The 27,160-nt window shown below is 36.3% G+C and overlaps 1 long non-coding RNA gene and 1 pseudogene across 1 annotated transcript; one reads left to right on the forward strand and one right to left on the reverse strand.

Annotated features, from left to right (window-relative positions):
- Window positions 1-873: 873 nt before the first annotated feature.
- Window positions 874-18,316, reverse strand: LOC132481167 (uncharacterized). The gene is made up of 2 exons (XR_009530783.1): window positions 18,186-18,316; window positions 874-1,057 (listed from the first exon to the last, which is right to left on the reverse strand). It is a non-coding gene; the product is annotated as an uncharacterized LOC132481167 (long non-coding RNA).
- Window positions 10,657-11,763, forward strand: LOC132481154 (hsc70-interacting protein-like; annotated as a pseudogene).
- Window positions 18,317-27,160: the final 8,844 nt, after the last annotated feature.

Here is a 27,160-nt window from a genome sequence, read left to right on the forward strand (position 1 = left end):
TGTCTCTCTTTCTCTCTCTCTTTCTGAAACTTTAGGGAGGAATTTAATGTTCTTTATTGTTTAGAAGGAAAAGAATTACTACTGGATAAGTACCTTTTCAAGAAACTTCTTGTTTATGTGAAATCGTTCATTGATTTGTGCACGTGTGAGTGAGTGTGTGTGTGTTACAATATCAGACATCTTGGATGATAGCACAAACGCATATTTTATCTTTTTTCTTCTTTAAACTTGTTATTTCAGTATGGTGAGGTTATTTTGAAGCTTATTTTTTCTTCTATGGCATCATAAGTACATTAACTTTGAGTTTATCATGTAATTATTTCAACTGAGAACACTAGTTTAGCCTTTTAACTTTCTCTCAGGCATTTCTTTCTTTTTTTTAATAATTAATTTATTTTTGCCTGTGTTGAGTCTTTGTTGCTGTGTGCGGGCTTTCTCTAGTTGCGGTGAGGGGGGCTACTCTTCATTGCAGTGCGTGGACTTCCCATTGAGGTGGCTTCTATTGTTGCAATGCACCAGCTGTAGGCACGTGGGCTTCAGTAGTTGTGGCATGTGGGCTCAGTAGTTGTGGCTCGCAGGCTCTAGACCACAGGCTCAGTAGTTGTGGTGCACAGGCTTAGTTGCTCAAAGGTACGTAGGATCTTCCCGGACCAGGAATCAAATCCGTGGCCCCTGCATTGGCAGGCAGATTCTTAACCACTGTGCCACCAGGGAAGTTCTCTCAGGCATTTCTTACTAACCACATTTACTGTGTGTGAGAATTTGAAAAATAAGATGCCCAGTGGACCCTGACAAATTTCTAACCTTTGCTCCAGAAACTTAATGTTCCTTGTGCCTCCCACTATTCATGGAGAGACAAAACCAAATAAGGTATGACATATTCTTAAAAAGTTTAATATATGGTTGGGGTATGTGGAGGGGGTCAAAAGAAGAGAGATAGTGACATTTGAGCTGGATTTCAAAAATTGCTGGATATCCACAGGTGGAGACCATGGGAAGACAATTTTAAATAATGTCCACAACTTGATTATTTCTGACGGCACTGATTGGAAACAATCTAAATGAAAAAAAAAGAGAGTAATGATTATACATTATTGTATATTCTATTGTAATTAAACACTAACTTAATGACCCAAGAAATCACTCAAAGATATAGTGTGCTTACTAAAGTCTGTAGACAACTATGAATATTATATATAAAACATACATATTAATTCCTTTAAAAATACTTGATGAAAAACATTGGAAGGTAGGATTGTATAGAATTTTATTTCTTTTTAACACATGAATGCATCTTTAAGTTGTATCTTGTTATTTTTTAAAAGAAAAAATATATGTCTATAAAGAGATGTGTAGACAGCCTTTATTTCTGAGAAACTATATGTGCAGTCATGGAACTGGTGTGAACCAGAATTGGATGGGAAAATAGAAATCAGGGAGAGACTACTGTGCTTGTCCAAGTGAGACAAAATGAGGGTAGCAATACCTGGAATGAAATCAAGTGGACAAACACATAAAATGCTGGGGAGACAATGGAAGAAAAAACAACAAAAATACTTAACTGAAACTAAAAATGAACAGTAAAGAATCAAGAGTACTTGCACGATTTTTAGTCTAAACAGCAGGAAGTATGGAAATTCTAGAGATGTGGGCACTACAAACAGAAGAAAATTAGTGAGGGTAGATGAAGTATTCTCTTATTTGAGATTGTTGGTAGCATCATCACACAAAGTCTGACAGAATGTTGAAAAAAAAGATTCTAGGTTTAGGGAAGGGCAGAATTCTAGATATGTATCTGAGTTGCATCATTATAGGTGCAATTCTGCAGGGCAGAAATGACAGAGAAGATGTAAGCATAGAGAGGGTTGGAACAGAGGTTTCCAAGTTATTTTGTGCCTTGGAGCCCTTTGGCTTTTCTAGTGAAGACTGTGGACCCCTTCTCAGAATAATGGCTTTACATACATAAAATAATTTATGAATTAATATGGGTAACAATTAGTTTGAAAGAGCTATCAAAATATTTTTTAAAAAATAATTTAAAATGTGATATATTAATATGAATTGTACTTATTAATATATTAGATAATATATTAATATATTCAATTTAGTGGGGTCTAATAACTGCCATAATTCAAATACAATGACGATTCTAAACAACATTTAAGGAGATCTGAAAAACTTTAATGTGATATAAACTGTCTATGTTTTCCAGTGTTGCCAAAGTCACGGTACTGCTAATACCACTATGCTTTGTAACTACATTAATGTTTTATGGACATACTAAACTTATGTTTGAAGTTAGTTAGATGCCCTTTCTTATCATGCAAATTCACAGACTCCCTGAATTGTATGCAGTGACTCCTTGGTGGTCCATGATTAAGAGCTTCTTTAGAGCAGGTGCATGCGGGAAGACATAGATTTCTAGAGCTGGTTTGGGACATAGTAGAATATATTTGGTTGGGGAAACTTCCCATCAAAGGCATGCTTGTGTTAATGTGCAGTAATGCCAAAGACAGCATTATTTTTAAGATCATAGACTCCAGGCGAGAATGCCAGTTTAAACACTACTTAAACCCTCTGTGCCTCAGCCTGTCTGTTTTTTAATCCTCAAAGGGTTATTGTGAGGATTAAATGCATTAGTGTTTGCAGTATGGCCTGGTGCATGTTAAGCACTATATAAAAAGTATTTATCAAATAAATAAATATGCTCAGGCTAATCCTCAAGCAGACTGAGCCATGCAATTAGTTACAGGTTGCCTCTATCTTAAAGGTCTTCTGAGCCAGTGAAATAGACAAAAATTGAGAAGACAGAGAGATAGGAAAAAACAAAACAAAACTAGGAGCATGTAAGTCAGGAGGAAATGAGTTTTTAAGGGAGATAGCTCAGAACAGATGCTACTTGGAGGTCAAGGACTAAGCCTGAGAACAGATATCTGGATGGGTATTGGTAATCAGTAATTAGGTCATTGGTAGTCTTCTGAAGAGGATCCAATATATGGACAGAAGCAGATGCCAGATATCAAGCCATTTATTGAATAGGTTGATAGGAACAAACAACCAGTGAATTGGATTACTTTGCTCAAAAGTCAGTCCATGAAAGAAAGGAGATTGAAAATTTATCAGATTTAACAGAAATGACCTAGATGGTACAGGGGAAGTAGTCAATGAAGGAAAGCTTGTAATTGATGGAGAAAGAGAAGGAGCAAACAATTGCTAGAACCAGATTCTGATTAATGTAGGAAAGAATGAGACTTATGTAGAAAGTTTCACCTTGGACTAAAAAAGAGGTCAAATCCTTTTGAAGCTGGGGGCTATAAGGAGAAACAGATGAAGATAGGAAAGTGTTGTGATCAAATTAAAAAGAACACCTAGGAGGCCTCTATGCTGGAGGATCTTTCACCCATAACTGTTGTGGAAGAGATATTCACAAGAATAGAGAGTGTGGAGAAGAATGGAAACCCCCTTAGGGTGAGTGAGAAACATTTTTGATTGATTGCTACAGGAAATGCAACAAGCATCTAATTAGAGATTAATATAAATATTGTCAAGTAGCTATGGGGACTTAGTTGGGCTAAAGAGGATAGTTAGATTTCATCCTAAATATCACTTCTCTAGGTAAATCCACATTGATTAAACTCCCAGCATAAGTTTAATTATCCCTGATGTGTGCTTTCACTGTGCCCTGCATTTATATAATGACTTTTTTGTTGTACAGCTAGAGTGTAAACTTTTTAAGGGCTCCATTTTGTTCATTCATATACACATATTCAAAACATGGCACATAAAAGATATTGAATATTTTTTTGCTTTTAATAAATGTCTTTTGGGAGATGGGTCCAAAATGGCAGAGTAGAAGGACATGTGCTCAATCCCTCTTGCGAGAGCACTGGAATCACAACTAACTGCTGAACAATCATCAATGGGAAGACACTGGAACTAATCAAAAAAGATACCCCACATCCAAAGACATAGGAGAAGCCACAATGAGATGGTAGGAGGGGCGCAATCACAATAAAATCAAATCACATAAGTGCTGGGTGGGTGACTCACAAACTGGAGAATGATTATACCACAGAAGTCCACCCACTGGAGTGAAGTTTATGAGCCCAACATCAGGCTTCCCAACCTGGGGTTCTGGCAATGGGAGGAGGAATTCCTGGAGAATCAGACTTTGAAGGCTAGCGGGATTTGATTGCAGGTCTTCGACAGGACTGGGGAAACAGAGACTTCACTCTTGGAGGGCACACACAAAGTAGTGTGCACCTCAGGACCCAGGGGAAAGAGCAGTGACCCTGTAGCAGACTGAACCAGACCTACCTGCTAGTGTTGGATGGTCTCCTGCAGAGGTGGGGGGTGGCTGCAGCTCAGTGTGGGGACAGGACACTGGGAGCAGGAGCTCTGGGAAGTACTCCTTGGTATGAGCCTTCCCGGAGTCCACAACTAGCCCCACCAAAGAGCCTGTAACCTCCAGTGTTGGGTCACCTCATGCTAAACAACCAACAGGGAGGGAACTCAGCCTCACCCATCAGCAGACAAGTAGATTAAAGTTTTACTGAGCTCTGCCCAACAGAAAAACACCAAACTCTACACATCATCAGTCCCTCCCATCAGGAAGCTTGCACAAGCCTCTTAGATAGCCTCATCCACCAGAGAGCAAACAGCAGAAACAAGAATAGCTACAATCCTGCAGTCTCTGGAACAAAAACCACATTCACAGAAAGATAGACAAAATAAAAAGGCAGAGGACTATGTACCAGATGAAAGAACAAGATAAAACCCCAGGAAAACAATGAAATGAAGTGGAGATAGGCAACCTTCCAGAAAAAGAATTCAGAATAATGATAGTGAAGATGATCCAGGACCTCAGAAAAAGAATGGAGGCAAAGCTTGAGAAGATGCAAGAAATGTTTAACAAAGACCCAGAAGAATTAAAGAACAAACAAACAGAGAGGAGCAATACAATAACTGAAATGAAAAATACACTAGAAGGAATCAATAGCAGAATAACTGAGGCAGAAGAACAGATAAGTGACCTGGAAGACAGAATAGTGGAATTCACTGCCGCAGAACAGGTTAAAGAAAAAAGAATGAAAAGAAATGAAGACAAAATAAGAGACCTCTGGGATAACATTAAATGCACCAACATTCACATTATAGGGGTCCCAGAAGGAGAAGAGAGAGAGAAAGGACCTGAGAAAATATTTGAAGAGATTATAGTTGAAAACTTCCTTAATATGGGAAAGGAAATAGCTACACAAGTCCAGGAAGTGCAGAGAGTCACAGGTAGGATAAACCCAAGGAGAAACATGCTGAGACACATAGTAATCAAACTGACAAAAATTAAAGACAAAGAAAAATTATTAAAAGCCACAAGGGAAAAATGACAAATAACATACAAAGGAACTCCCATAAGGTTAACAGCTGATTTCTCAGCAGAAACTCTACAAGCCAGAAGTGAGTGGCATGATATATTTAAACTGATGAAAGGGAAGAACCTACAACCAAGATTACTCTACCCTGCAAGGACCTCATTCAGATTTGGCAGAGAAATCAAAAGCTTTACAGACAAGCAAAAGCTAAAAGAATTTAACACACCAAACCAGCTCTACAAAAAATGCTAACAGAACTTCTCTAAGTGGAAAACACAAGAGGAGAAAAGGACCTACAAAATCAAACCCAAAACAATTAAGAAAATGGTAATAGGAATATACATATTGATAATTATCTTCAAAGTGAATGTATTAAATGATCCAACCAAAGGACATAGGTTCACTGAATGGATACAAAACCAAGACCCATATATATGCTGTCTAAAAGAGACCCACTTCAGACCTAGGGACACGCACAGACTGAAAGTGAGAGGATGGAAAAAGATATTCCATGCAAATGGAAATCAAAAGAAAGCTGGAGCAGCAATACTCATATCAGATAAAATAGACTTTAAAATAAAGAATGTCACAAGAGACAAGGAAGGACACTGCATAATGATCAAGGGATCAATCCAAGAAGATATAACAATTATAAATATATAAGATCAGCTCAATACATAAGACAAATGCTAACAGCTATAAAATAGGAAATCAACAGTACCACAATAATAGTGGGGGACTTTAACACCTTACTTACACCAATGGACAGATCATACAGACAGAAAATTAATAAGGAAACACAAGCTTTAAATGACACAATAGACCAGAGAGATTTAATTGATATTTATAGGACATTCCATCCAAAACTAGCAGATTACACTTTCTTCTCAAGTGCACACAGAACATTCTCCAGGATAGATCACATCTTGGGTCACAAATCAAGCTTCGGTAAATTTAAGAAACTTGAAATCATATCAAGCATCTTTTCCGACCACAATGCTATGATATTAGAAATGAATTACAGGGGAAAAAATGTAAAACAAGCAAACACATGGAGGCTAAATAATACATTACTAAATAACCAAGAGATCACTGAAGAAATCAAAGAGGAAATTTAAAAAAATACCTAGAAACAAATGACAACAAAAACACGATGATCCAAAACCTATGGGATGTAACAAAAGCAGTTCTAAGAGGGAAGTTTATAGCAATACAATCCTACCTCAAGAAACAAGAAAAATCTCAAGTAAACAATCTAACCTTACACCTAAAGTAATTATAGAAAGAAGAATAAACAAAACCCAAAGTTAGTAGAAGGAAATAAATCATAAAGATCACAGCAGAAATAAATGAAATAGAAACAAAGAAAACAATAGCAAAGATCAACAAAACTAGAAGCTGGTTCTTTGAGAAGATAAACAAAACAAAATTGATAAACGTTTATCCAGACTCATCAAGAAAAAGGGGGAGAGGGCTCAAATCAATAAAATGAGAAATGAAAAAGGAGAAGTTACAACGGACACTGTAGAAATACAAAGCACCATAAGAGACTACTACAAACAACTCTATGCCAATAAAATGGACAACCTGGAAGAAATGGACAAATTCTCAGACAGGCATAACCTTCCAAGACTGAAACAGAAAGAAACAGAAAATATGAACAGACCGATCAAAAGTAATGAAATTGAAACTGTGATTAAAAATTTTCCAAAGAATAAAAGTCCAGGACCAGATGTCTTCACAGGTGAATTCTATCAAACATTTAAAGACGAGCTAACAACAATCCTTCTCAAACTCTTGCAAAAAATTGCAGAGGAAGGAACACTCCCAAACTCATTCTGTGAGGCCACCATCACCCTGATACCAAAACCAGACAAAGATACTACAGAAAAAGAAAATTACAGACCAACATCACTGATGAATATAGATGCAAAAATCCTCAATAAAGTACTAGCAAAGAGAATCCAACAGCACATTAAAAGGATCATACACCATGATCAAGTGGGATTTATTCCAGGAATGCAAAGATTCTTCAATATATGCAAATCAATCAACGTGATATACCTTATTAACAAATTGAAGAATAAAAACCATATGATCATCTCAATAGATGCAGAAAAAGCTTTTGACAAAATTCAACACGTATTTATGATTAAAATTCTCCAGAAAGTGAGCATAGAGGGAAACTACCTCAAAAAATAAAGGCCATATACAACAAACCCACAGCAAACATCATTCTCAATGGTAAAAAACTGAAAGCATTTCCTCTAAAATCAGGAATAAGACAAGGATGTCCACTCTCACCACTATTATTCAACATAGTTTTGGAAGTCCTAGCCCTGGTAATCAGAGAAGACAAATAAATAAAAGGAATACAAATTGGAAAAGAAGAACTAAAACTGTCATTGTTTGCAGATAACATGACACTATACATAGATAACCCTAAAGATGCTACCAGAAAGCTGCTAGAGTTAATCAATGAATTTGATAAAGTTTAGGATACAAAATTAATGCACAGATATCTCTTGCATTCCTATACACTAACAATGAAAGATCAGAAAAAGAATTTAAGGAAATAATCCCATTCACCATGGCAGCAGAGAGAATAAAATACCTAGGAATAAACCTACCTAAGGAGGTAAAAGACCTGTACTCAGAAAACTATAAGACACTGATGAAAGAAATCAAAGATGACACAAACAGATGAAGAGATATACCATGTTCTTGGATTAGAAGGGTCAACATTGTGAAAATGTCTATACTACCCAAAGCAATCTACAGATTCAATGTAATTCCTATGAAATTACCAATGACATTCTTCACAGAATTAGAACAAAAAAATTTACAATTCATATGGAAACACAAAAGACCCCGAACAGCCAAAGCAACTCTGAGAAAGAAAACGGAGCTGGAGGAATCAGACTCCCCAACTTCAGACTATACTAGAAAGCTACAGTAATCAAGACAATTTGGTATTGGCACAAAAACAGAAATAAAGATCAATGGAACAGGATAGAAAGCCCAGAGATAAACCCATGCGCCTATGGTCAAGTAATCTATGACAAAGGAGGCAAGGATATACAATGGAGAAGAGACAGTCTCGTCAATAAGTGGTGCTGGGAAAACTACATGTAGAAGAATACATGACAGCTACATGTAAAAGAATGAAATTAGAACACTCCATAACACCATACACCAAAATAAACTCAAAATGGATTAAAGACCTAAATGTAAGACTGGACACTATAAAGTTCTTAGAGAGAAATATAGGAAGAACACCCTTTGACATAAATCACAGCAAGATCCTTTTTGACCCACCTCCTAGAGAAATGGAAATAAAAACAAAAATAAACAAATGGGACCTAATGAAACTTAGAAGCTTTTGCACAGCAAAGGAAACCATAAACAAGATGAAAAGACAACCCTCAGAATGGGAGAAAGTATTTGCAAATGAAGCAACTGACAAAGGATTAATCTCCAAAATTTACAAGCAGCTCAATATCAAAAAAACAAACAACCCAATCCAAAAATGGGCAGAAGATCTAAACAGACATGTCTCCAGAGAAGATATACAGATTGCCCACAAACACATGAAAGGATGCTCAACATCACTAATCATTAGAGAAATGCAAATCAAAACTACAATGAGGTATCATCTCACACCAGTCAGAATGGCCATCATCAAAAACTCTACAAACAATAAATGCTGGAGAGGTTGTGGAGAAAAGGGAACCCTCTTGCACTGTTGGTGGGAATGTAAATTGATACAGCCACTATGGAGAACAGTATGGAGGTTCCTTAAAAAACTACAAATAGAATTACCATATGACCCAGCAATCCCACTACTGGGCATATACCCAGAGAAAACCATAATTCAAAAAGACACATGCACCCCAGTGTTCATTGCAGCACTGTTTACAATAGCCAGGTCATGGAAGCAACATAAATGCCCATCAACTGATGAATGGATAAAGAAGATGTGGTACATATATACAATGGAGTATTACTCAGCCATAAAAAGGAACAAAATTGGGTCATTTGTAGAAATGTGGATGGACCTAAAGACTGTCATACAGAGTGAAGTAAGTCAGAAAGAGAAAAACAAGTATCACATATTAACACATATATGTGGAATCTAGAAAAATGGTACAGATGAACCAGTTTGCAGGGCAGAAATAGAGACAAAGATGTATAGAACAAATGTATGGGAAGGGGGAAAAACGGGGGTGGGGGATGAATTCAGAGATTGGGATTGACTTACATACATTAATATGTATAAAATAGATAACAAATAACCTGCTGTATAAAAAAAATAAATTAAATTAAATTTAAAAAAAGAAAATGAGGAAACTAAATTAAAAATAAATAAATAAATGTCTTTTATTTTCTGGACTTACTGTGTATTGTAGAAGAGTCTACACTAACCTCGTAGCTTTGATGAATTTGAAGCATCTGTTTCAACTCTAGCAATACCAATTTTGTTAAAAGCAAATTAATGAACCTTCTTCCCTCATTCAGTCTTACATTTTCCTCACATGGTCCTCCATTAACTATCCTGCCCTTTACATCTCATTTGTTTCTTGTTTGTGGCTTACAATTATCTCTTCAGCTTGACCATTACAGGACTTCTTCTTTACTGACCCTTTGTAATTACCCTTGAGTGCAATTCTATTCTTGATAGGCATCTCTTTCTGTTTCCTTTCCCACCCCATGTGATTCTAAGTGTTCTCAGGGGTTCAGCCCAGGGTAAGGCAATCTGCTTAGCTAGCTCTTCTAATGCATGAACACAGGGTCTGGCAACAAAAGATAAAAAAGAAAAAGGAAATCACGTGGTTTATTAAGGGTCAGGAATTACCTGCTCTGATGCAGGAAAACGTCTAGAAGGTGAAGGATTCAAGTGGTACGTAAAGTTGGACAGGAATTTGAGAGATGTCAAAAGATAAGTGGTCTTCTATAAGAATATATATAAGTGGAGGATCTAATTGTTACTTCCTTTGAACATTTACTGAATAACCACTGTAATGCATAGCTGCCATGAAGAAAAGAAAGTTTAATAAGGAAGTAAAACTACAGATCAATGCAGAAGCTTCTAGAATAGAATTTTCCAGGTCTGGTTTTGGAACTTTTAAAACTAATTTTACAGAATTAGTTCAGTATGATATCACTTACGTGCAGAATCTAAAAAAGAAAACAAACTTCCCTTTACATGGTCATGCTGAGCTAGCGCCTGAGCCTGGGATGGGGCCGCAGCCTCCGCGCACTCACTGCCTCCTGCCGCTTCCGGACCATGGTCACCGACAAAGTGAGCAAGCTTCGAGCCTTCATGAAAATGTGCAAGCAGGACACGAGTGTTCTGCACACCGAGGAATGTGCTTCCTGAGGGAGTGGGTGGAGAGCATGGGGGGTAAAATACCACCTGTTACTCATAAAACTAAATTGGAAGAAAATACCAAGGAAGAAAAAACAGATAGTAAGAAGGCGGAGGAAAACATAAAGACAGACACACCATCAAGTGAGGAAAGTGATCTAGAAATTGACAGTGAAGGTGTGCTTGATGGGCACTGATGCCCCTCAAGAAGTGGGAGATGAAAATGTACAGATAACTGAGGAGATGATGGATCAGGCAAATGATAAAAACGTGGTTGCCATTGATGCCCTAAATGTTGGTGAACTACAGAAAGCCATTGACTTGTTCACAGATGCCATCAAGTTAAATCCTCGTTTGGCCATTCTGTATGCCAAGAGAGCAAGTGTCTTCATCAAATTACAGAAGCCAAATGTTGCCATCCGAGACTGTGACAGAGCTATTGAAATAAATCCTGATTCTACTCAGCAATACAAGTGGCGAGGGAAAGCACACAGACTTTTGGGCCATTGGGAAGAAGCTGCCCATGATCTTGCCTTTGCCTGTAAACTGGATTATGATGAAGATGCTAGTGCAATTATGAAAGAAGTCCAACCAAGGGCCCAGAAAATTGCTGAACGTTGGAGAAAGTATGAGCGAAAACGTGAAGAGCAAGAGATCAAAGAAAGAATAGAAAGGGTCAAGAAGGCTCGGGAAGAACATGAGAGAGCCCAGAGGGAGGAAGAAGCCTGAGGACAATCAGGAGCTCAGTATGGCTCTTTGCCAGGTGGCTTTCCTGGAGGAATGCCTGGTAATTTTCCTGGAGGAATGCCTAGAATGGAAGGGGGCATGCCTGGAATGGCAGGAATGCCTGGGCTCAGTGAAATTCTTAGTGATCCAGAGGTTTTTGCAGGCATGCAGTATCCAGAAGTTATAGTGGCCTTCCAGGATGTGGCTCAGAACCTGGCAAATATGTCAAAATATCAGAGCAATCCAAAGGTTATGAATCTCATCAGTAAATTGTTGGCCAAATTTGGAAGTCAAGCATAATGCCCTTCTGACAAATAAAGCCCCTTCTGAAGGAAAAGCAACTTAGATCACCTCATGGATGTCATAATAACACAAACCAGTGTACCTCTGACCTTCTCATGAAGAAAGCTGGGGTGCTTTGAAGATAATCCCTACCCTTCTGCCCCAAATGCAGCTGAAACATTTTACAGTGGTTTTCCATTAGGGTATACATTCAGATAATGTTTTCTTACTAGAAATTACAAAATTTAAACAATTTTCAAACCTTAAAAATATTTAAAACAAATTAAAAGGGTGTGTTAATCCCTACATTTTTCTTTACTAATCATTTTGGTTTTTTCCTTTGAATTAATTAGGCAAGGAAGATACTTCAGTATGGAAGATTTATTGTTCAAGTTTGAGTGAAATAAAGATTTATTAGTGGGAGGCAAATGTAACATTTAAATATATACAGTTTGAGTTGGATATATGTTTACTGAGGCATTTTGATTTATCTTTTTAATTGCTTTATTATTATTATTTTTAATGATTTGCTTCCATGAAACTATTGGGACCATCAGAATTGCAGTAGGACTTGGGTAGGGACTGGAAGTACTTGGCAGGGCAGCAGTAATCTTACTGCATTTTATATAATGTGTACCCTTGTGCAGATGCATTTAAATCTTACACTGTGGTGAAGGGATGATTTTTACACTGCTGCAGTAAAATCAGATTACTTAGCTCTGTTCTTGTCTGATATCTAAAATAAATGTTTCATATTACCACATATGGGAAATAAGGGAATACTTTTCTTTTTGAATTTCTATGTTTAAAATGTTCTTTTCAGATCAGAAGATGCCCAACTCTTTGTCTGCTTTCTATTTGTTTTCACATTTTTTTTCCCTCTTACTCTTCTTGGGCTAAAGATGATGCTTTTTCACTAGCATCATCACTGCTATCATCATTCACAGCATAATTATGCAAGCATATTTAATGCTGGGTTTAATTTAATATGTAATACAAATAGTGGCTATGTAGGGTAATACCCATAATAGCTATAGTTTCTTACTTGGCCAAGAGATTTCATATTTAAGTGTTAGATTTCCTCTTTGGTGAAATCTTAACATACCAAAAGATGTTGGAAGAAGGGATTCCCTTTGGTGTTTGGTCTCCTACTTAGGAAATACCTATTGCAGTTAGAGTTTATCTTGTAGTATTAATTTTTGGAGAAGTTTGAATTAATTGATACACAAAGAAGGGAACCTAAATTCCTAATCCAGCATGAACTAAAAAAATTGATGAGATTCATGGTGTTTCTTCATTGTGGAGTTGTCAGCATTGTGAAAGATGCATTGTTCTATTCAGCTCTTAAATACTGCAGCCATGTCCCCACCTCTCCTTATTCCTTCCCTCTCCTCCAAGGATAAAGAAAATGATAAATTTTCTGTTGTACATCCAATTCTTATATTAAATGAGGCTAAGTCCAGGCACTGTACCAGGAATTGCTAGGTTTCTACTTATTATCTTTCAATGTAAAGTGCTAGTTTAAAAGCAATTTCAAGGGATGAGAGCCTCTGTACTTTGCTTATTTGAAGAATCAATGGTAGAAGCAGTGAAGTAAATTCCATGGAATACATTTCTGAAATCATAAGTAAGTTGATTCAAGTTTTTATGCTTTGCTGTACACAAGCAAATAGAAATGCATCTGTTAAGTGAGAAAAAGCTGTATGCTGATTGAGTATGCTTTCTAAACCCTTTAAAAATACTCAGCATTAAAACTTGAGTTTGAGCTTGCTGGTGTTCTTTTTGTTAATATGTGTTCTCCTCAAAATTTCCAGTGTGTGCTGTAATTCAGGACCAGCTGCTTCTGGATTTTTCATTTGATTTACACATTACCTAAGTACTTTCTAATATTGCACATATTACCATAAACAGGTAAAAGTAAAATTGATCTGAAAATGTATCCTGTGCTTTTTAGACTTTTAACTTAATACAAAGTACATCTTCAAACAAACAAAAGAAAGAAAGGAAACAAACTAATGAATATAACAAAAAAGAATCAGACTCACAGATATAGAGAACAAATTAGTGGTTACCAGTGGGGAAAAGAATGGGAGGCGTGGCAATATAGGGGTAGGGGATTAAGAGATACAAAATACTACATATAAAATAAATAAGCTACAAGGATCTATTGTACAATATAGGGAATATAACCAATATGTTATAATAACTATAAATGAAGTATAACCTTTAAAAATTGTGAATCACTATGTTGTACACCTGAAACTTACATAATATTGTACACCAGCTATACCTCAATTAAAAAAAACAAATTTCTGGGACTTCCCTGGCAGTCCAGTGGTTAACACTCTGCTCTTCCACTGCAGGGGGCATGGGTTTGATCTCTGGTTGGGAACTGAGATCCCACATGCCTCATGGTGTGGCCAAAACAAACAAACAAATTTTGCAAAATTAGTTCGGTGCAACATACATTTATTGAACATAAAGTAAAATTATGTTTGTTATTTTTTCATGATAGGGAATCTACTCTGTGTTATGTTATTTGTGTCTTTCTTTTATCATTCTTGATTGTGTATACAAGAGTATATGCAGACTATTTCTTTTCTCTTTTTTTTTTTTTCGCGGTACGCGGGCCTCTCACTGTTGTGGCCTCTCCTATTGCGGAGCACAGGCTCCAGACGCGCAGGCTCAGCAGCCATGGCTCACGGGCCCAGCTGCTCCATGGTATGTGGGATCTTCCCAGAACGGGGCACGAACCCGTGTCCCCTGCATCAGCAGGCGGACTCTCAACCACTGAGCAACCTGGGAAGCCCAGACTATTTCTTCAGTGAGCACAGAGGTCCCTTAGTGATCTATTTCATTTAATAAGCTCTTGTCTATTACTTGCTATGTGTCAGGCACTTTTTTAAGGGCTTTACCAATGTTAACTTATGAAATCTTACGACTTCATGTAAATTTATTTTTCCTGGTAACTTATGTGAGGATCCTAAACAGTGACTCTCCTGGAACATTCCAGTTAATAAATTTATTTAATAAACCAAACATACTAAGAATAAATATATTTAAGTAGTAATCAAATGCTACCATGACGAACATATTGATGTCCATATTTGCAGTCTATTTGATCTCTCTTAACACAAAAAGGACACATATGAGTAGATGCACCTATTCATTTATTCATGTATGTATGCATATCTCCTTTTATTCAATACACTTTTACTGAGTATTGCTGTGTAAAAGCAACATGTTCAGTGATTTAAAAAAAAAGTTATGGGCTTCCCTGGTGGCACAGTGGTTGAGAGTCCGCCTGCCGATTCAGGGGACATGGGTTCGTGCCCCGGTCTGGGAAGATCCCACATGCTGCGGAGCGGCTGGGCCAGTGAGCCATGGCTGCTGGGCCTGTGCGTCCAGAGCCAGTGCTCTGCAACAGGAGAGGCCATAGCAGTGGGAGGCCCGCATACCGCAAAAAATATATATATATATATATATATATAAAATAATAAAAAAAATAATAATAATTTTAAAAAAGTTATGAATAGGATCACTTCATATTCAAGAAGTTTATATACTGGGGGCCGTATGTTGGGGTAAAGAATACAGATAAGACAAGAAAGCAAATATGTACACAGAACACATGTAAGCTTGAAAAAAAAAGTTCTATAATAAACATAAAAACATTGCCCAGCACAGGGATATCAGCTCGGTGCTTTGTGACTGCCTGGAGGGGTGGGATAGGGAGGGTGGAAGGGAGGGAGACGCAAGAGGGAAGGGATATGGGAACAGATGTATATGTATAACTGATTCACTTTGTTATAAAGCAGAAACTAATACACCATTGTGAAGCAATTATACTCCAATAAAGTTGTAAAAAAACAAAAACAAAAACAAAAACAAAAAACAATGCCCAGGGTGGACTGTATAAAACTAGAGATGGGAACATTTAAGCTGAATATGTGCCATTTTAGTGATGGAAGTGCTTACTATGACACAGGCCAAGAGGGTGTAGAAATATGGATGGACTTCAGCTGGATCAAGATTTTCCTGGGCTACAGTGATGTGTTAACAATTGTTAGGGGAAAATCATTTGCTAAATTATCGAGAAAATGCAGCCTCTCCAGTAAAAGGAAATTTTTCTACTAGTTTCCAGTGGTAAAAGAGTCTACCAGTTCTACATTTTTTGTTTGTTTTACTGTTTCTGAATTTTGATTGCTGTAAGAACTAGAAATATCTTTCATCTCCAGCTGGCAATAAAACTCTACTCCATTTTCCAAGTTGGACTGCTATAATCTTCCTTAATGAGTCTACCATAGCGCACTCTCTCCAGAGCCTCCAACTGGATCAAAAAATAATCCTTAGCCAAAGGAGCAGCAGAACAGCATGGTTTCTCCATCCTGATGCAATGCTTTTTTCAATAGTTACTACTTGATTTCTGTTTCAACTAAGAGGTGTTTTGACAGATTAAATAAAAGATGAGCCTTGGGGCCTCCCTGGTGGCGCAGTGGTTAAGAGTCCGCCTGCCGGCGCAGTGGTTAAGAGTCCACCTGCCGATGCAGGGGATACAGGTTCGTGCCCCGGTCTGGGAGGATCCCATATGCCGCGGAGCGGCTGGGCCCGTGAGCCATGGCCGCTGGGCCTGCGCATCCGGAGCCTGTGCTCCGCAACGGGAGAGGCCACAACAGTGAGAGGCCCACATACCGCAAAAAGAAAAAAAAAATAAAAATAAAAAGATGAGCCTTGAAAACTCATGAACCTTGTTTCCTTATCTCTACTTTATCATAATAAAAACATTAATTCTGTTTTCAGAGAGGGAAAAAATTCAAAGGTTCTCCAATTTTTGCCTGGTATAATCAGATAACAGCAATAAAATTTTTTACAGGTGACATCATGTAAAGTCTTTTCAGACTACAACAATACTTGCTGTTCTAAAATATTAAAACTACTAATTAATGAATTTTTGAATGAGGAAGTAGTAAGTGATCAGCTGAATTGCAAGTTCTGAAATTTTGTAACATCTGCTACTCTTGAAACAATAATATACGAATGAAAATTTCTTCTATACTTTTGGAAATGTTGTTAATCTTGCATTACCTACAAGCAGATTCCATACAAACATCTTAATAAATGTCTCATGAAAAGCTAGTTAAGATAGGTAACGATAGCCTCATTTAAAGAAAAACATAAGACAGTGTTTGGATTTGCCTGTGTTTACCAAAACTGATTGAATATTTTCCATGTAGTTAATGATTGTAGAAGAAATTAACTCACACATTCATTGTGTATAATTGTACTTATTTTCCTTATTCAATACAAAAGGCTATTGTCAAATTATGCAGTCTGTAGCACCTATGGCAGCTAACTGGGTACAGAGAGAGGAGGTCAGAAATATCAGGTAAAAGCTGGCTGTTGATATGGACATGACATCTCATTTTGGAGCAGTACAATTTATGCCATCTGATATTTCAAAAACTTTCTATGCATTTTTCTTCCATATGAAGGGAGAAATTATATAGAAACTATGATTGTTTGTGGTGTTTTGAAACAATAAAGAAGTTATGAAGGGAATGATTTTACATTTTTGACACATTAAACCAAATATAGAAGACAAACGTGCCAAAGGTCACCTCAACAATATTACAGAATCTTGCAATCTGATTATTTAATTCAAGCCTAGCAAAGCACAAGTTATTTACTAGAAAACAAAACTAAACCAAAAACAAACAAAAAACTCCAATCAGCCTGAATTTCCCCGGAAATTTGTAGGACTAATGTGACACTAACTTCAAGTTGTCCGTGAATGGTCAGTTGAGAAGGATACTTGCATTGAACACATTTGCAATTTTAGTCCACGCTCTTCATAGCTTTTGAAATTTCAAACTTACTCATACAGATAGAGCACATTAGCTGTATCCAAACTGAATAAACACATTCTAAGTGTTTTAAATCAGTCCTTAAAACAATTTTCAATTTTGGGTTATAAGGGATGAAAATTTCCTTATGCACATTGCTTAAAAATTTCTCCTGGTTGGTTTCATTTTTTGTGTGTTTAATTTAGCCAGCTCATTTTCTTCAGATTTGTTTTTACCAATTGCATAGCAGTCAATCAAATATATAAGATTCATGCCATTGAAGTTTTCAAAGTTACATAACTACTAATCAATAGGCTAAAATATTATGCCTCATTCTCATACCCACTGGGTAAATGGTGGATTAGAGAAGATTTTTTAACAAAGAAATAGAGAGAAATAAAAAGCGAAACAAGAGTGTGCCACAGTTCCAAGATCTTTATGGACAAGTTAAATTAATCCATGTATTGAAAAGAGGCTTGGCAATAATTTGTCAGGGCCCATGTATGTTGTAAAGCAGTAAACCAGAGGCAGAATTGAGATTCAGGAGGGATATCACATTTTTTATTAGACATTTGCAATATTTTGGTAATTATTTACCTTGAAAGCCTTGGTGGGAGTCAAGATCATCTCTCCTCAGAAAAGCTGAACATTCTGGCTTTCCCAGCTAGGGTATGGTCCTGTGACTCAGCTCCACAAACCACGCGATCTAGACTTGAATTTGGACTATGTGTGTCTCTCTCTCTCTTTCTCATGACTGTAGTGGCAATTTCTACAAGGCCAAGCTCCCTGTGCAGAAGGTTTTGTGATTTATTTTTTAGCTAGGAGCTCACATTCCTTGAATCTTTGTGGGAATAATTTGAGGCCTGGGTAAAGGATGTGTTCCTCTGAGACGATACAACACAGACTGTTTTCACAGGCAAAACCTTGGTAATAACACTCTGAGAACTGCCGAGAAATCAATTTGACTAGTCCATTAAATAGTGCCTTAAATAGGCTTGTATTTAAAGAGCCATTAGCATGTCCTTTTGGCACGTGTGGTGCTAACTGGTGAACATTATTAAAGGTCTAGAATTAGGCTTGTTTAATAGTATTCAGAGGTGAGAATGAAAAATATTGGGCAAAGGGGAACTACAGTTGCCAGTATGCACTTTCTGATTTTTAATGTTATTTGATGTCTAGCTGAAGTCTTTTGCTACTGTTTTTTTTTTTTTTTTTTTTTTTTTTTGCGGCACGCGGGCCTCTCACTTTTGTGGCCTCTCCCGTTGTGGAGCACAGGCTCCAGACGCGCAGGCTCAGCAGCCATGGCTCAGGGGCCCAGCCGCTCTGCGGCATGTGGGATCTTCCCGGACCGGGGCACGAACCCGCGTCCCCTGCATCGGCAGGCAGACTCTCAACCACTGCGCCAGCAGGGAAGCCCATTTTGCTACTCTTAATAGTACTTTTTTCCTTCAGTGTGACTTTTCAGATTGAAGCAAATGTAATCTCTAATTGAAAGTATTTGGATATATATTGTGATTCAGAAACCATAGATTAAAGTTTCATCATTTTTTGAGAAACACATTTTTGGTTCTTATCTTTTGGTGAAAATATATAAGAATGTATTGTGGATATTTGCTTACAAATGGAATCGCTGGGTCATACTGTATCTTTATGCAAAAGCTTTCCTAAATAGTTGTACCAATTTACATCCCAGGCAGTCTGCGATAACCCAGGCATACCACATCTTTATCAACTTGTCAATCTTTTTCATTTTAGCCATTCTGATGAGTAGTAGTGCTCACTGTGATTATAATTTGCATTTCCCTGATGAGCTTGAGAACCCTTAATATGTTTATGGTCTTTTGGATAACTTCATTTGTAAAGTGCTTATTCATTTATTTTGCCTATTTTTCACTGGGCTATCAGTATCTTTTATTGATTTGGTGGGAGCTCTTTATGTATACTGGATACACGTTTTCTGTTGATTATATGTACTATGTAAAATTTCCACTGTTTTATGACTTGATTGTAATCAACAAATATTTAAATTTTATTTTAGTAAATTGTTTGACACAGATTTTAAGCTCAGAAGTTTTTATGTTAGTATTTAAGAAATCTTTGTCTACCCCTGAAATCTTGAATATATTCTCTCACAATCTGCCAACTGATTTTGGGTAGGCCGTAATGGAGAAGTAAAGAGTCATTTTATTTCACACATATATCCCATTGACCCAGGACCACTTTTTGAATAAAACTGACATATCTATACTGCTCTTCAGTGCTGTTTTTATGTTAAATCAAATATTGTTTAATGCCCTTTTTGTTCTGTTCTATTGCTATATTTGTACCAATACCACAATGTCCTAATTTTTGGAGTGTTGTAATAAACCTTTTATCTGTTACTGTAAGTACTCCAGTTTTTTCTATAAGATTTTCTTTGCATTTGGATATACATTCTAGAATCACCTTCTCAATTACTGACAAAACCACCTTATGAATTTTAATGCGGATTGTTTTGAATCTGTAGATCAATTTTGGTAGAACAAACATCTTCATAATATTGAGTCTTCCAATAATTAGCATGTTAAATTTTGATTGATTTGAGTCTTTTTAATTTACCTCAGTAGTAGTATATAATTTCCTAAATAAAAATCTCATATATTTTGTTAGAGTTATTACAGTGTATTTGTTATTTTCTCAGGCCATTGTGAATTAAACATATTTTTAAAATGTTTTCTAAATGGTTGTTCTCAATGTAGAGGAATACAATTGATTTTTCTGATAGAGTTATGCAAACCAGTGATATTCTAAGACTCAGTTATTAACTCTAATAGTTTATCCTTAGATTTTTTGGGGGACTTTTCTATAAATACAATCAGGTCATCTTCTAAAAGCAAAAATTAGAAGCTTAATTATTTTTCCTATTCTTACACAGTTATTTTTCTTGTCTAATTGTACTAGTTAGGATCTTCAATACAAAGCTGAATAAAAGTGGTGGTGACCAGTATTTCTATCTAGTTTCTGATTTCAGAGATATGATACAATATCTAAACATGAAATATGATATTTGTGTAGCATTTTTGTAGATACAATAGGGGAGCAAAACTTGCCAACCAAAAAATGCCTCTTTGGCATGTGGGGTACTTCAAGCTGAAATCAATCAAGGAAGACTCAGGAAGAAACTTGACCTTCCCCCTAACATCTAAAAGAATGTAAATAGAGGACCTGTTCCAGGAAGGGAGCTATCATCATAGCTAACAATAGTATGTAGTATGAACTGGGTGTGTAGACAGGGAGGAACTTAGCAAAGTCTGTTTGTTAAAATTCATCTCTGTGTCCCATTGTCTCTGCATGGTCCAGCAAACATTTATTTACCAAACATTTGCTCTTCCATCTCCATGTCAATTGTCTTCCTCCATTTTGAAGTCACAAACCACTACTCCTGACATCCTCTTTTGTCTTTAGTTGAAGATGACATTTCAGGTGAGTGCTTTGGCCATTTTGACAAGTTACTCAGTTTTTCTCTGTCTCTCAAGTATACATGTTATTAAACTGTTTGATTTTTCTTCTTTTAATCTGTCTTATGTTGGCCAGAAGAACATAGAGGGGCAGAGAAAATTTTCTTCCTCCCTGGCTGTGCCCTTTTTCAAACTAAGAACATTCCCTTCTAGTTCTAAAAGCTAGATTGCTAAAAGCTCTTTTTTTTTTTTTTTTTTTTTTTTTTTTTTTTTGCAGTACGTGGGCCTCTCACTGCTGTGGCCTCTCCTGTTGCAGAGCACAGGCCCTGGACGCACAGGCCCAGTGGCCATGGCTCACAGGCCCAGCCGCTCCACGGCATGTAGGATCTTCCCGGACTGGGGCACGAATCCGTATGCCCTGCATCAGCAGGCGGACTCCCAACCACTGTGCCACCAGGGAAACCCTCTAAAAACTTTTATTATGAAAAAGTATTGAATTACCTCAAGTTATTTTTCTGCTTCTATTAGGATAATCATATACATTTGCTTATTCACTAATGTGGTAAATTAATTGATTTTTTACAATGTTAAACCAATGATGCTTTATTAGAATAAATTTTACATTTCTGTAATATATTATCCTTTTATATAGTGCTGGATTTAGTTTGTTAACATTTTGCTTAGAATTTTTATATCTATGTTTGTGAGAGAGATAAATTATCCATATTTATAATCTTTCAAATTTTTTTTTTTTTTTTTTTTTTTTTTTGCGGTATGCGGGCCTCTCACTGTTGTGGCCTCCCCCTTTGCGGAGCACAGGCTCCGGACGCGCAGGCTCCGGACGCGCAGGCTCAGCGGCCATGGCTCACGGGCCCAGCCGCTCCGCGGCATATGGGATCCTCCCAGACCGGGGCACGAACCCGTATCCCCTGCATCGGCAGGCGGACTCTCAACCACTTGCGCCACCAGGGAGGCCCTAATCTTTCAAATTTTGATGCCAAGGAAATCTGATTTAGTAAAATAAGTTGGGAAGTTTTTATTTTTCTTCTTCATCTTACTTTCTAGGATATTTTGGGTAAATTGTATTTATATATTATTTAGTGTTTGAAATATTTCACCAGTGGCTTGGAGTTTTTGTTGGGAAGTTTTTAAATTAAGGATTTGAGTGCTTCAATGGAGTTGATACTCTATTTTTTTCATGTCAGTTATGGTAAATTTTATATTTTCTAGATATTTGTCAAGTTCACATAAATTTTCAAAATCTTTGGCTTAAAGACATTTATAACATTCTATTATTATCTATGTAATGCTAATAAAATTTGCAATGATACCACTTTTTTATTCATTATATTGATTATATAGGCCTTTGGGTTTACAAAATGTATTAATCTGAGCTTAACTGATAAAGAATATACTCTGTGTGATTTTAGTGCTTTGATATTTATTGCTACTTACTTTATAGTACAGAATATCATCAAATTTAATATATGCATATATCTCATTTATACTCAAAAAGAATATGTAATCTTCAATATATGGAAACAATTTTAATATTCAATATCTTTATTGATTTTGTGCCTACGTGACTCACATAAAGATGTTTTAAAATTTCTAACCGAAATTGTAGATTTCTCTATTTCTCCTTTTAGTTCTATTTTTTATATATGGTAAAGCTATAATTAGGTACATATATTTCTAGATTGTTCTTTTCATCATTTTGAATTGTCATAAGGATGTATGGAAGCATAGAAGAGAATCTGAAGAAAACTTCAAGCAATACAAGAAGAAGGGAAATTTCATTGCAATATATGGTAAAGGATTTTGAGCAATTTCTTAGATGGGAAGACGGAAAATGGGAGGTCTGTATCAGAACCTTACTATGTATAGAACATCCATAATTATGCAACTGTTTTCAGCATAGCAGGCTACATATAGATTCTATTCCATAGTGTTTGTTAGTGTAGTCATTTACAAATAATCATTTCACTACCTTCATAAGTTAAAAATTAATGAACCAAATCAGGTTTATGGGGTTAAGGCAGAAAGGAACTACTATGTTTGAAAAATATTATTTTGTGTGATTGCTATAAACTAAAAACAAAAAGAACTATACACAAATGCAATAACACCAATGTGATATGCACTAGCATTTATCACCTTATTTTTTACAGATGGTAAAAGCATAACTTAATTTTGAGGTATGAGAAGCAAATTATAACTCTTGACAAGAGAAGAAATTGTTTAGAAAACTTCAATTAGAAATTAAGTGACGAAAACAAAAAAAAAGGTATCCACTGGATTTGACAAAGGTCACTGATGATATTGGCAAGAATTGTTTCAGTGGAGGAGTGGGGGAAAAGTACACTCACAGCTGAAGAGTGAATAACAGATGCAGAAATGGAAACCATGAGATGAGTCAAGAGGCTCAAGAAACTTGAGAATGAAATGAAGGAGAAAGGTAGTGTAGAAACTAGAGGGTGACACAGAGTTAAGGGAAAATTTTGCATTTTCTTTCTAATTGGGGGGCCCAATTTTACATATATATATATATATATATATGTATGTATATATAGGAGAATAAATCAATATAGTAGTTAAAGGGGGGAAGAGAATAAACTGATAAAGCCAAATCACTTATCACTGAGAAGACACCAGGAGAGAAGTGAGTAAAGAAGGGTGGATATGGATATTGTTTCTAAATTTGGGGGGCTAGTAATGGGCCAAGCAGGAGATAAGAAAGTTCCCATCAGATTGCCCCACTCTTCTTGGTTCAGTAAGGGAAATGGTCATCCACTAAAAGGAAAAAATAAAATAGACATGAAAAAGCCCTGAGGATGGTTACTAAAGTTTGAAATACCTGTTGAGAAAATAGAGGATTAAACTGAATAAGGATGAAGGCAAGAATTTCCATGCAATACTGAAGGTCCAAGTGAGGTTGAAATCCAGAACTCTAAAGAAAGTAGCAGTCTTCAAGACTATGTACCTTCCCCCAGCCATAGAGGATGTAACAGTAGAAGTTAAATAAAATAAATGTGGAGGAGAAAGAACCATAGTTATGTATGTGTAGATATTTATTAAGTTGTGCAACTAGAATTTGTCCACTTTGTAGTTTATATGTAACACCTCAATATACAAGGTTATTAAAAAAATAAAATAGTGAGTGGACCATTTCAGGTTCATTACAGTCTGGATTGGGTGAATGCTATTGACTAGATTCTTACACTCACAGTAGCTTTGAGATTCTTTTTTTTTTTTTTTTTTTTTTTTTGCGGTATGCGGGCCTCTCACTGTTGTGGCCTCCCCCGTTGCGGAGCACAGGCTCCGGACGCGCAGGCTCCGGACGCGCAGGCTCAGCGGCCATGGCTCACGGGCCATGGCTCACGGGCCCAGCTGCTCCGCGGCATATGGGATCCTCCCAGACCGGGGCACGAACCCGTATCCCCTGCATCGGCAGGCGGACTCTCAACCACTTGCGCCACCAGGGAGGCCCAGCTTTGAGATTCTTTATCTTAGTACTTCTTGACTTTTAAGGAGCAAGCAGTACACTGGGGATCATGCTAAGTCATAGACTCCAATTCAGTTGCTCTGAGGTGGAACTCGAGATTCTGCATTTCTAAGACTCCCAGATACTGCTGCTAGTCCGTGGGCCACACTGCTTATAATCCTATATGATACACAAGAATATTGGGTGAAAAATAATACAGTTTGTTTAAAAATAAGTGCTTTTCCTACCTACTAAGTGGTATGATTGATTTTTTAAACAAATTTATTTCAACTAATAGTGATGTATTATTTTCTTCTAGATATCTGGCATATTAGGTTATATGGCTATACATCAAAGGCAGCATTGACATTCACAGACATGTCACCCATGTGTTGTTTATGAACAATGGTAGATGGAGTATTTTTCCAATACTCCTAGGACAGGTGATAATTCTGCCTCTTTTCCCCTCTCCCCAGTCCCCAGTCAGGATGTTAAACAGAGCTAGCTTAAAACAATTGTTTGGGGGAACCAAAGTGGACCACATCATAGATTTATTTTGCCATATAAAAGATCAATTTTATTAATAATTTATTTCTACAGCACATTTTTTTTCTCCATAAATTTGTGAAATGAGAGGACATGCCTTTTTTACGGAATCTTCTTCAACACAAAATCTCTCTGTCCCTGCCCCCACTTCCCTCCCTCTCCCCCTTAAAGCTAAGGCCCAAAGACACTGAAGCCCTTTCTAGTTTATGTTGTATCTCTTCGATCAGGTGGAAAAGTTACTAAACTGGGAGTTGTGCTTTAGTTATATGCAATTTTCTGAAGGATTTCAAATTTCAGTGATTTGTGAATGGGATAAGCTAAAACTTGCATTTCACTCTCACTTTGGTTCAGGAAACACATTTTCTGTTGATGAGTTTGTGAACATTCATATTTCACCTGAGATCATAATCAACATACAGAGATAATTGAAAATGGGCTAAAATTTTCTGTGCTTCTCAATGGTAATAATCTTAGTGGAGAATTTGTTACAAAACGAATGGCAATTTCAGCAGATATCCAAGTATTTAATAAACATTTCAGTATTACAAAAATATAAGGGAATTCTCAAATTTAGAAATGTAGAGTCATTTATTCTACTCATTTGAAAACACAACGGGAAGTATGGAGCCATTTAGGATTTAGGAAAACAGGTTTTGGAATCAATAACCTACAGGGCTTATTTTGGTCTTAATAACAGTGGTTTATAGATCTTGTCATATCAAATAACTATAATAAACATCCATATAATGATGCTTGACATTGTGTGTTGAGAACATATATTACATTTTCTTACGCATATTATTTTGTTGAGCTCTCTCAATAAAATTAGGTGGATACTTAGATTTTTATATTATAGTCAGAAAACTAATCCAAAATGTAGCAGTGTCAGAATTCAAACCCAGGTTTCTCTTAACCTAAAACTGATACATATTTCACTTTACCACATCCCCATACAATGAAGATTAGATTCTCAACTCAGGCATTCAAATTCTGATGTTTAAAAGGGACCTTAGAACATGAGCTTCTTAAAATATTTCTCCACTTTTGATATGTAAAACTAGTATCTCCCTATTAATTCATTGTCATTAGTCACTGCCTGAACATGCTGATTTTCTTGCCTGCTATAACATATTCAACCCCTACCAGAATACTTAAACAAGCAGGGTTATGTTTTAAATTCTCAATCAATGTGATCATTGTGATGCAGTTAACCAAAACCATGAGATCTAGTCATTGATGGCTCAGTACTCTGATGATAGGGCAAATTCTGCCACAAAACTGCAATTGGGGCAATAGAACACAGGATATGATGCATATACACATGAAATGCCTTCAACCAGACTTTAAAAAATTAATGAAAAGTAATCATAGAAGGAACATCCCAGAAATTTCTTTATAAGTTTCTGTCGTCATCAAGTTAGCCATTGAAATTGTATTCCATAGTTGGAATAGTAAATCTCACTAGCAGATTTCTCATTCACTTGGGTTTACAAGGGAAAAAAATCTATATTTGGAAAAGTTTTCATTGTATTTAATACAAATCAGAAAAAATGTGCTTCCCTTTTAGAAGAGTATACTATTTAGGGTAAAAGACTAAAATAAATTAAAAAATATTCTAATGCACTGAATGCTTTGAGATATTTTAAATGGTCCCATAAAACAAATAACTTATTGACCAGAATTGATTTGAAGAAACTGGCCTAAAAATAAAACATATGTACTACATGATGCATGGGTCTATTTTTATCATTTGTTAATAGGTTAAGTCCTATACGTTTTATTTTTTCTCTAAACTATCTTATATATTTCTTTATTCACATGTAATTTAACAACATCTATTTATAGAAGCAAAATTACTAATATTTTATTCAGTTAAAAACAGAGTACATTCTTTATTGCAAAAATATATTGTCAACCCATAATATCTCCCTTCCTTTTCAAAAGCAATATCCAACATTTACCTACTTAATTACTTTAATATCTTTAAATTTCAATTAATCTATAGTGTTCCATAATGCTAGCAGTGTACAACTTTGGATTGTTTAAGTGTTAATGGATTAATTCATCACTGTTCTTCTACTAACATATTTTTTTTTATTTTCTGA

This window comes from Mesoplodon densirostris, chromosome 2 (genome assembly GCF_025265405.1).
Source record: "Mesoplodon densirostris isolate mMesDen1 chromosome 2, mMesDen1 primary haplotype, whole genome shotgun sequence".
NCBI classification, from domain to species: Eukaryota; Metazoa; Chordata; class Mammalia; order Artiodactyla; family Ziphiidae; genus Mesoplodon; species Mesoplodon densirostris.